Source organism: Pristiophorus japonicus, chromosome 1 (assembly GCF_044704955.1).
Source record: "Pristiophorus japonicus isolate sPriJap1 chromosome 1, sPriJap1.hap1, whole genome shotgun sequence".
Taxonomy (NCBI): domain Eukaryota; kingdom Metazoa; phylum Chordata; class Chondrichthyes; family Pristiophoridae; genus Pristiophorus; species Pristiophorus japonicus.
This window is the reverse complement of record NC_091977.1, coordinates 54,459,769-54,471,917: the sequence shown is the minus strand read 5'-3', so window position 1 is coordinate 54,471,917 and position 12,149 is coordinate 54,459,769. Positions and strand designations below refer to the sequence as shown.

The window sequence follows — 12,149 nt, the reverse complement described above, 5'->3', positions numbered from 1 at the left end:
TGCTTGGTAAAATGTTCCTGGTGGTGGTGGATGCTTTTTCAAAATGGATTGAATGTGAAATAATGTCGGGAAGCACCGCCACCGCCACCATTAAAAGCCTGAGGGCCATGTTTGCCACCCACGGCCTGCCTGACATACTGGTCAGTGACAACGGGCCATGTTTCACCAGTGCCGAATTTAAAGAATTGATGACCCGCAATGGGATCAAACATGTCACCTCGGCCCCGTTTAAACCAGCCTCCAATGGGCAGGCAGAGCGGGCAGTACAAACAATCAAACAGAGCCTTAAACGAGTCACAGAAGGCTCGCTCCAAACCCGCCTGTCCCGAGTACTGCTCAGCTACCACTCAAGACCTCACTCGCTCACAGGGATGCCCCCGGCTGAGCTACTCATGAAAAGGACACTTAAAACCAGACTCTCGCTGGTTCACCCCAACCTGCATGATCAGGTAGAGAGCAGGCGGCAGCAACAAAATGTAAACGATGGTCGCGCCACTGTGTCACGGGAAATTGATCTGAATGACCCTGTGTATGTGCTAAACTATGGACATGGTCCCAAGTGGATTGTGGGCATGGTAATAGCTAAAGAAGGGAATTGGGTGTTTGTAGTCAAACTAGACAATGGACAAATTTGCAGAAAGCACCTGGACCAAATGAGGCTGCGGTTCACAGACTGCCCTGAACAATCCATAGCAGACACCACCTTTTTCGAGCCCACAACACACACCCAAAGGATCGACGACACCACACTGGACCAGGAAATCGAACACATCACGCCCAACAGCCCAGCAAGGCCAGGCTCACCTAGCAGCCCTGCAGGGCCAACAACACGCCAGCTCAGCGAGGGCACAGCCAACACACCAGAACAGACATTTGTACCTGTTAATTCCTGGATTCTTTTACTTCAATCTGGTTCAGTAAAATTACTGAGTCGAATACCTCTTGTGCTTTGAACAAAGCAGTCTTTATTACCGGCCAGTAAGACCTATCAGACAGAAGATATACTCTCTGGATAGAGCGTACACACTCCCTACGGATAGGTGAAGTTACATCGTAAAGCGTTAACTGTTATACAGTTTTGAAATCAGATAACAAAATACAAATGGATTGACAGTCTAACTCAGCCACTCATTAGTCAATCTATATGAGATGTTCTTCTTGAAAGCTCAAGTATTGCCTCCAAATGTTTCAATCTAATGGTGTGACTATTTACTGAGACCTTGCAATTCTGCAGATGTATTTCATGTTACAATTATATATTATTGGCAGGATTAGTGACTTGAAACCTTGAGACAGATTGTTAGCTATGCTGATGTTGCACTATTTGCAATCTGACATTCTCCCAGCTATTCTTCCATGGCTTATACATTTTCATATATCCCGTTTACTTTACTGTCCTTAATTCCATATATTCCGTTCAGATATCCACATCCCCCCTTTTATCATTCTATGATAACATTTAGGATCATTCTATGAGTATTGCATTGTTGAGTAGTTCTCTAGTTTGTTGGATCATAATCCGGGAACCCTTGACCACAAGAGGGTCTGCTAACCTTGTCATTGCTTTACAGCAGAGGTTAATGCAACCAACAATCAAACAGCAGGTAATTATTATGATGAGAACAATTGCCCCATGTATTAGATAGGATCTCCAAGATCCACCCAGAAACCAATCAAACCTGCTAAGTTCTTTTGCTGGTGTGGATAACTTTTTCACCTCCCTCCTTATGTGATCGGCAAGGTGGGTTATTGTTTTCTGAACTATCAGGAATGTAAGTGCAACATTCAGATCCTATCAGGGCATACGTTCCCCCTTTCTCAGCTAACAGGTAATCGAGGGCCATTCGGTTTTGTAATGCTACGGTCCTTATCGCTACCATTTCAGCTGTGATGCCCTCCAGAGCCTCAGCAGTGCGGTTAGCTACCTGTTCCAATATCGTTTCTTTGAATCCATCTAACAGTCTCAGTTAGGGTCAGTGGAACGGTGCGCAAAGGAATTCCCCCTTTGGAATGTATAGGGATATGTGAACACACCCAGCATCTAGTGAAGTGCCCTTTTTCCGCATAAACGTAAGACATATACAAAAAGGTGTTTACATGGAGCTCTCGCCTTTGTCTTCCTTCCCGTGCACCAAAACTGTCATATATCAACACTATTATGCAGACAGTAGCATACAGACACAGTCTCATCTTATAAATAGTCCAATTATTTAGCTGATAAAAAGAGTTCTGTTTTCACATTTCCCTTCAGGTCTCCGTCAGTGTATTTGGCTGTCTGACAGGTAAGAGTTCAAACTGATCCTCCTTCAACTGCCTTGTTCAGCTATAGGGAGGAGGAGATCTGGAACAGAAACAGGAATTAGACTAACCAGCAAAATTTGTTTAAATGGTGATGAGCTTGCAGTGGTGCAGGTGAACCCAGGCACTTTTCCCCTCAACCTTGGCTGCAGTGGGGGTAGTGAGTGACACCTAAAAAGGCCCCTCCCATTGTGGCTCTAATCCCTTCCGAATCCATACTTCCCTGGTGCCACGAGGGACAATTCGGGTAAAACTGGGAGGTCGAGGTGAGCATCTTGAACCTGGTTGTGAACTAGTCGCAGAGCCTGAGTCAGAGAAAGAACATAGGTGGTCATCAGTCTAGCTGAGATCTCATATCTAGGAACAATTTCCCTCATTAACACCTTAACAACAGTCTGAGTCTTATCGTCCAGGTTAGGGTAGGCTTCAATCCATCTGCTAAACACATCTACTATTACTAACACATATCTGTAACACTGAACTTTTTGCAACTCAATGTAGTTCAACTGAAATGTCTCAAAGGGACCTTCGGGTAGGGGCGTTTTACCCCAATCACAGGGGACTCCCTTCCCTGGAATATGTTGCTGGCCAATCAGGCAATGACTACTGATGTTCTGGGTGAGCGCCTGGAGTCTAGGGTGCCACCAAGTAGCCAAAAGCGTATCACTTGTTGCCCTTGCTCCACAATGAGTAGCAAAATGCAGACATTCTGTAACCCATGAGGCCAACTCGTCAGACATGCAAGTCTGTTCCGCGGGAGTGGTCCAGAGTTTAGAAACATTGTCATAAGTACATGCATAATATTTCCACAACAGTTTATCTTTTTCAGGAGCGTCCCCCTGTGCTTTTATAACATCTTGGATGGTTGGCATTGGTTTTTCCGAGGCTAACTTATCCTTCGCAGGATTTTTAGTCTGACTCATAATTTTGGGCACTACCATCTGTTGGTCACGAGAGGCCTGTTTGGCCTCTTGGTACAATGGCAATGCGTTTGGGGAACATGAGGGCTTGCAACAAATCAGATACTAACTGTTTATGAGATATCTCATTCCCCTGTGAGGTTAGGAATCCCCTATTTTTCCATAATTGTCCGAAATCATGCGCCACCCCAAAGGCATACCTAGAGTCGGTATAGATATTGACTTTGAGATCTTTGGCCAAGATACAGGCTTGGGTGAGGGCGAATAGTTCAGCTTGTTGAGCAGAATAGGCGGTTTCAAAGCAGCAGATTCCAAGACCTGATTCTCCTGGTTTACTATGGCGTATCCTGAGATTTGTGTATCTTCTGGATTAATAGAAGTACTTCCGTCAACAAACATAAACAATCATGACTGGGTTCTTCCTCATCTTGGGGTGGCTCAGTAAGAATACAGTCTGGATCTTCCATTGGTACATCAACTAAATCTTCCCTAACTGATGTGGCCTCTTAAATTAAAGATAAGCAATCATGACTGGGTTCTTCCTCATCTTGGGGTGGCTCAGTAAGAAAACAGGCCGGATTAATTGCAGTACAGTGCCGAAAGGTCAGTTTAGGATTGCCTGTGATTTCAGTGGGTTCTGTCTGATTGCCCTGCACTGGGATCTCAATCGGATCAATGGGAGTATAACCCACTTGGGAGGGGTCCTCTGCCCACACATGAGGATCCACATAGTCAGGTATGCCGGAGCCAGTATGATGCTGTAGAGTCCTTAAGACCTTCTCGGGGTCCCCATGAAATTGGACTGTTCGGCCATGTTTTATGATTTGCACATCCTGGCTGGTAGGGTCAGCCTCATCTATGGCCTTGCGTACCATAACTCCCAAATCCTTAGCATGGTGAGGGGCTAATACTTCACGAGCAATATGCGGTGCCATTGTTAGGGGCTGTTTCCACAGATTCTTATCCATTTCCACAAAATCTGCCTCTCTTTCCAGTCCAGTCACTCTAGCCCTTAATAGAATTCCCTTCACTTCCCCTTCGTGATCCTGATAAAAGTTCTGCAGGTCCTGATTCTTTCCACTGGGATCGTATGCTAGGGTCACGTGATAGGGTGCCTGCGGCAGGTCCAGAGACCACCACTGAGGGGTTCTAGTGGTATAATACTGCCGCTTAAGGGTTTCCTGTTTTACAATAATCCCATTATCTCCACACTCCAAATGCAACTGGAATTTGCAAAGGAGGTCTCTAGCCATCAAGTTACAGTCCAGATTGGTAGTGATGACAAATCGATGTTCTACCAATTCTTCTTGGTAACCCACTTTAACTAGTTCTGACACTGGGAATGTCGAGATTTGTCCCAGGAATCCTGAAAGTTCCTGTGTTTCAGTAGAAGCAGGGAGTTTAAGCTTTGATTGTACAGAAGACATGAAGGCTCCCGTATCTATCGAAAAGGGTTGCCACTCATTCAGAATGGGTTCGTCGTCCGGGGAGGATCCCTGCACAATCAAGCTGCGTAGTCAATCGGGGGACAATTGACCAAAGGGGTTGTTCTGGGAGAAGTTAGTGTAAGATCCTCCTCTCCCCCCTTGCCCCCCTCCTCTTCCTCCTCTTCCTTTTCCATGCTGACGGTAGGGGCAATTTTTATTCCAATGTCCTTCCTGCCCACAATTAAAACAGTCAATTCCTCTTACCCAGTCCCGGCCTCTTCCCATACCATGCCGGGGACAATAGGGAGGTTTATTAGCAGGGCTCGGGCCGTTTGGTTGTTTAGTATAACCGTATCCTTGCTTATCCATCCAATCCTGTATGCAACACTGCGGTTCTATTGATCCTTCCTCCCGAGATGGCTCTTCCTTTCTAGTCACGTATTCAGTCTTGACCAGGGTTGGGGGCGCACCTCCACCCTCCCCTTTCTTTTTCTGCCAATAATATCTAACTGCCCTTTCCATCTGTCCGGATAGCGTGAGCAATCAAATAGTTGTTTGAAGATCACAGACATCTATAGAGAGTTGGTCTGCAGCTTGTTGTGCATCAGGGTTTGGCATTGGTCTGACAGGGAATTGGTGTCGGGACTTTGGGATCTTGGAAATCATTTCTAGGCCGGTGGATGTTTCAGAGCTGTCTGACTGCTTGACAGTTCTGCGTCTCGATCGGCGGGGGTGTTTGCTATGTCTTTCACAACTTGGACTGGTAGGTTGACTAGAAGATTTACGGGACTGTTTGTGATGTTGAGATATAGTTCTGCCCTTTCGAGTGTGAGATCTGGTCCTTTCGGCTGTATTGCTTGTAAACTGGGGATCCGAATCGCTATCAGAGGATGAGGAGTCAGTTTGGGTTTGTTGCTTTGGTGATATGTGGTTGTTCCTAACTCTTTTTACCGGAGTGTTAGGTGGAGGGTGTTGGGAAGAGGACTGGAGCAAGAGGCCAGGGGGTGCGGGAGGCGCCGTTGGGCGCTGAGTCAGTGGCCACTCATCAATTTCATCATCAGCCTCGGTTAACACAAAGCCAGCCATTTTAACTTGTAGTTGATCAATACCTTTCTCAGAGGTCCCAGAGGATCTCTTAGCAAGTTTCTCGTGCGCACATTCATTCTTCTTTTTTTTTTTAAAGACGTCTACAGTTTTAACATGTGTTCCCTCTGTCAATGCAAGTCCTAATTTAATAGCATTTGTTTGCCAACTCGATAGAAGTGATGCATCTTTTAATTTCTGACAATAATGTCGCCAGGTTGCAATTACATTTTTTTATCCCCTTTTCCTCGTCCCCTTCTCCAAATTAATCCCTGTGCTTTTTTTTTTTAACCTCTACGCTTCTAGTGTCACTTAGAGGCCACTGGTCATCCCCTAATAATTTGTTCAGGGCTCCTGATAATTTTCTAAAGTCTTCAGCTCTTTCAGGGAATTCCTCACATAGCTTTTGTAGCGGATTATCCGCATCCGTGGTTTTATCTAACTGATTACCCATTTTCACACTGCCCCTCGTATTACTGTGTCGCTACGCGTTCGTGTCGTCATGCAATTTAAACAAACTTAAAAATAGACACAGACTTTACAGAACTAACACGGACTTTAACTAACTCCAAATAACCAAACTTTACTAATGCTAACACTTACCCGCATCGCCGCACGGTCCGCGTCGCCGCGCGATCTCAATACTAAACTACCACGTCGCCTCGCAGTTCACGTCGCCGCGCAATCCGCATTGCCTCGCAGTTCACGTCGCCGCGCAATCCACGTCGACCCGTGGCTCGCATCGCCGCGCGAGTTAAGATACTTTAACTTTAAAAGGTAAACAAAGACTTCTAACATGTACCCGCGTCGCCGCGCGGTTCGCGTCGCCGTGCGATTTACAAAATAGACAAAGACTTCTAACACTTACCCGCGTCGCCGCACGGTCCGCGTCACCGCGCGATCTCAATACTAAACTACCACGTCGCCTCGCAGTTCACGTCGCTGCGCAATCCGCGTTGCCTCGCAGTTCACGTCGCCGCGCAATCCGCATCGACCCGTGGCTCGCGTCGCCGCGCGAGTTAAGATACTTTAACTTTACTTAAAACTCTAAACACTTTAAGACTTACAGACTTACTGCCATTAGCACTGACTTTCGCGATTCGCGTTGCTGCGCCTCTGCGTCACTACGCGTCGGCGTCACTGCGCGTTTACGTCACTGCGCGTCTACGTCACTGCGCGTTGATGTCACTGCGCGTTCGCTTCACTGCGCGTTTACGTTACTGCGTGTTCGCTTCGGCCCTACCTTCCGAGTTGCTGCGGGGGTTTTTTTTTAAAATTCAATCAGAGCCTAGACGGGCCAAGTGATATACAAGGTCGACGTCGTACCTGAGTTGAACACCTATCTTCTATTTAAATCCCCATTTTATTCCCTGTGAGCCTAATTTTCTCATTTTGATTTCTTATGAGCCTCAATTAATTTCTTTCAGTCTCCAAATTTCCCTATCCTTTCGCGTTACTGCGCAGTTTAAATTCAATCAGTCAATGAAAGCCCTAATTTAATGGAGTTTTTTTTCTGCCAATTGGACAGGAGTGATTTTATATTTTTCATAATTTAAAATCTCAGAACATTTTTTTTCTTTCAGCACCTATTTAGTACGTTACTTTTTTTTATAACTAGAGAGAAGTCTGGCACGTAGGCTGTGGACTGCTTTTCGTTATCTCAATTGTTTCAGCCTCAAGGTCGTGTTATTTAATATAATTTTTTAAAAAAAAATCCTTTTGAATCCATCTCAGTTGTTTTGCTGTGCCTTCTCTGAATGTTTGCTTTCAACAAGTTTTTTTCTTTTTTTTTTTAACCACCGGGACCATGTAATTTTTTCTTTTTTAACAAATCTATCCTTTGGGCATTTCCTGGCTCCGTAACTTATCATCCGAATATACGTAATTCAATAAGGTTCACACTCTTAAACTTCCCACATACAGGACAACACTACGAAGGGTTAAAACAAACTTTCATTCTGTTTGAGATAAAACAAACCACAACTCCCCGGCTTTTTTTTTACAGTAAAAGTCACAGAAGCATTTCTCATTTAAACAGACATTCACAAGAGTCTCTTTTCTTTCCTATTAATTTTTTTTTTTTGGATCCATGATTGATCATCTATCCCTATCTAGCTCTAACTATCTTTCCAAGTCGCCGCTTGGTTTGCGTCATCACACAATTTCCCTATCTCTATCCCTATTCTAAGTTTGAAAGGTATTCACCAGATTGTCCTGGATCTCGTTCAGACACTACCTGAGAACCAGCGAGTGGCCAAACTTTCCTCAGACTTTTGAAACCGGGGGAAACTGGAGCAGTATTGAAATCATACTCACTCCAGTGGCCATTTTCCCCTCGTCTCGTCCAAGGCTAGTCTGGCTCTTAATTCGCAAGTTTTCGGCAGTCGTCCGTTGAGATCCCACTTCTGACACCAAATGTTAATTCCTGGATTCTTTTACTTCAATCTGGTTCAGTAAAATTACTGAGTCGAATACCTCTTGTGCTTTGAACAAAGCAGTCTTTATTACCGGCCAGTAAGACCTATCAGACAGAAGATATACTCTCTGGATAGAGCGTACACACTCCCTACGGATAGGTGAAGTTACATCGTAAAGCGTTAACAGTTATACAGTTTTGAAATCAGATAACAAAATACAAATGGATTGACAGTCTAACTCAGCCACTCATTAGTCAATCTATATGAGATGTTCTTCTTGAAAGCTCAAGTATTGCCTCCAAATGTTTCAATCTAATGGTGTGACTATTTACTGAGACCTTGCAATTCTGCAGATGTATTTCATGTTACAATTATATATTATTGGCAGGATCAGTGACTTGAAACCTTGAGACAGATTGTTAGCTATGCTGATGTTGCACTATTTGCAATCTGACATTCTCCCAGCTATTCTTCCATGGCTTATACATTTTCATATATCCCGTTTACTTTACTGTCCTTAATTCCATATATTCCGTTCAGATATCCACATACCGAGGCGGTCCACCAGGGAAAGAAAGGCTCCCGACCGCCTCACCTTGTAAATAGTTTTCACTTTGACTTTGGCGGGGGGAGTGATGTTGTGTATCTGTAAAACATGCACTCCCATGTTCCGCCACCAGGGAGCTCATCCCCTGAAGTCCCAAGAGATCCCAACATCCCTTGGGAGCACTGTACATAAGCCGACCACTAAGGCCTGTTCCTCACTCTGGAATGTCTTATTAAAGACTGGGGTCATGTTACTTTAACCTCCCTGTGTGCAGTCTCATCTGTGTTAGGAACACAATAGTAGCCTCACCCGTTCTGTGTATTGCTTTCATCTGCATAGTGCTACATGCAGCATGATTCGTGATCGTTATTGAAATGTATTGATTCGTGATTGGTATTGATATGTATCCTGGAATGTAATGTAAACCTGTTCTTATCTGCTCCATGTAATACCCTTATTTGCACAGTACTACATGTAACGTGATTTACGGATTGTAATAAATTATACCTTGAAATGAAATGTACGCTCGTGCATTTTACGGAACTGCTGTCAGCATCCAAACGAATTGTATGGAATTGCTGACCGCAAGGTACTGAACTATTTTCCATGTATTGTGATAATTTTATATGAATAAAGTACATTTTTGAAAAAAAAAATTACCTACATAATGCTAGGAAGCAGAGTAGGCAATTGAGTGTCACTGTGACCCGCAAACCTCCAGCATCTCAACATTACCTTTCTGCTTAAGAGTCAAGACGTAACAGGGGGCAGCAAATCTGCATGGGAGGTGGGCTCAGCAAATTTAAGTGCCTAACTTCAAAGAAATCACTTTCCAAATCTTGGGGATAGGGAGCATAAAGATTGAGTGGATGAATGAAGTCGTTACTCTAAAGTGGTACCGAGGACAGCCCTCCTCGCAAGAACCTCATGCAGTACCACCTTGATTGCAGCTGTCCAATAATTGATCGGTTGCTAAGCTGCTCCATCACTTGCTTGCAGATTCATACCTGCACCTTGGGTACCCTTTCTCTTCGTTGTGGCCAGCAAATTCTTAACCCTTTGCCTTGTCAGCCTTGGCAAAGGCTATTAATGGATTGAGTAGATGCTCCTCAAAGATGTTCTGAATTTTTGTCTTCCTGTTATGACACTCCCCTTTAATTGTCCTCATTCCTTTAAATTTGACTTACACTCATTTTACCTCTCCCACCAGTTGTATTCTCCCGAGGCCTGTCAGAAAATAGTGGGCCTAAAATCGTGGTCTCTATAGGTGCGTACGATGTGTGCAAGCACCGGTCATCATCATCATCATAGGCAGTCCCTCGAAACGAGGATGACTTGTTTCCATGCCAAAAACAGATAAGTTCACAGGTGTTCCAATGAAGGACCTAAAATTCCAGGTCCTGAACTACATCCTGAAGGGTGGAAGATGCCTGTGCGTGGATTGTTTTTAACTGTGTGGTGGTCCTTACACACCAGTCACCACATGGGCTTGACAGAGCTAGGTCTTGATCCAGTGGCAAGGATTACCCAAGACGACTGGAGACCTGCTCTGCTGCACGGACCTAGCGCGCACACATATCGCAGTGTGGGCTGACCCGTGCTGCCCCTGGGCCCCTGGCCCTGAACTCACGCCTCCCCTGGGCCCCGATCACATCCCTCCACAGTCTCTCGCCACTCCTGCTGTATCTGCCCATGCTCCAATCACCGCTTTGGACCTTGTTGGCATCACTCTTCGCTGCTGTCGCTCTCCTGCACCAGCTCGCGCTGTACCTTGTAGTGGCATGCCTCCACGCTGCTCTCTGGGTCACAAGCCTTCACAGCTCTCTGGGGCAGAGAATTCCATAGATTTCCAACCCTCTGAGAGAAGAAACTCCTCCTCATCTCAGTTTTAAATGGGCTGCCCCTTATTCTGAGACTATGGGCTAGAACCTTCACTTTTAAAATATTTTTAACGCCCACTTAATGCCCATTTTATTGCTGAAATGACATATAACGCCCATATATAGCCCATTTTGGCACAAAATGGAAACTAGCGGGCATTTTTAGGAAACTTATCGCCGAGCGTTACTTTCCCCATGTGCTTAACGGTGGGAAAAAATATTACCGCCTGCCCACTTTTTTGGGGCGGAATCAACAGAATGGGCGAATTCAACGCCCATAATATCACCCAGCGTTACTTTCTGCACGGATTTAACGCCAAGATTCAATATTAACGCCCGCCCACTTTTTTTTGTCGTAAAGAGCATATTTACCGAAACTAGCAGCCATGAGATCGCCCTGCGTCAATTTCACCACCTCGCACACATATCGCCCACAATATTGCTCACCTAACTCGTTAAAAAAATCCACGCACAGGCATCTTCCACCCTTGAGGATATAGTTCAGGTTCTTCATTCAAAACACCTGTGAACTCATCCTTTTTTTTGCCGTGGAAGCAAGTCATCCTCATTTCGAGGGACTGCCTATGATGATGATGATGTAATTGAATCTATTTAAGACGGAGATAGACAGATTTTTGAGCGATAAGGGAATAAAGGGTTATGGGAAGCAGGCAGGGAAGTGGAGCTGAATCCATGATCAGATCAACCATTGTACTATTAACGGTATCTATGCCTTTCTCAGCATAGTTTGTTCACACACACCATACTAACTGAAATTGTGAGGCAAAAACTAACAGCAGAAAACAATGTCATATACTTATCTAGATGTTGCAGAGGGTGCAATGTTGCCCCCTTCATCTTTTATACCAATCTCTACATACGTATTGTGCATGTACCTGTTTAAAGTGCACACATGAGAAAAAAATAATTTTACTTACATGTGGACAATAGCATATGACTTAAAATCGGGGTTAGCAGCTGCTCCTGCTAAAGAAAGTATACTTACCTGGCAACGGAGAGACCATGATCAAGAAGGTGGTTCTCTCAGGACGAGGCTAGCCCATTGCACTTGGGGTGTGCTGATGCCTGCGATGTCCCCAAATGCGGGATACTCAACTACAAAATTTGTGGTAGGGGAGAAATTAGCCTGGTTTGCACCTCCTGTTAGCGCCTGCGGGGGCAGTAATGGGGCACCAAGGGGTTACCGGACCGGCGCGGTGAAATCACCAACACCCACGAATTACCCTGGCGGTTTTGCGCTGGTGCTTACACTTACCACCTCACTCTCTTGCGCCCCGTAGATTGTGACATCATTTGGTGTGCAGCGCCTCGTTACCACCCGGATGTAATATTCGCTCCTGCCCCCTGCAGGATCGCCGGGTGTCAACAACGGCAGCTGCAGGAGGCATTGTCACCTCGGCTGGCCGCTTGGGGAGCGATATTTAAAGGCAGTGATGGTCAAGTAGTGCAAAATTTATTTATCTCCCCATTCTGATGCCTTCTGATTTGTTTTGACCCACTATTCCTCAGCCCTGCACTCTCTTAGACTGCTTGGGGCCGTTATGCACCTGGTGCAG

At 45.2% G+C, this 12,149-nt stretch overlaps 1 long non-coding RNA gene and 1 other non-coding gene across 2 annotated transcripts; one reads left to right on the top strand and one right to left on the bottom strand.

Annotated features, from left to right (window-relative positions):
- Positions 1 to 942: 942 nt before the first annotated feature.
- Positions 943 to 8,181, bottom strand: LOC139263844 (uncharacterized). Its single transcript, XR_011593229.1, has 2 exons — positions 6,804 to 8,181; positions 943 to 2,341 (listed from the first exon to the last, which is right to left on the bottom strand). It is a non-coding gene; the product is annotated as an uncharacterized lncRNA (long non-coding RNA).
- A 3,389-nt stretch (positions 8,182 to 11,570) lies between these two features.
- Positions 11,571 to 11,735, top strand: LOC139278504 (U1 spliceosomal RNA). Its single transcript, XR_011596287.1, has one exon. It is a non-coding gene; the product is annotated as a U1 spliceosomal RNA (small nuclear RNA).
- Positions 11,736 to 12,149: the final 414 nt, after the last annotated feature.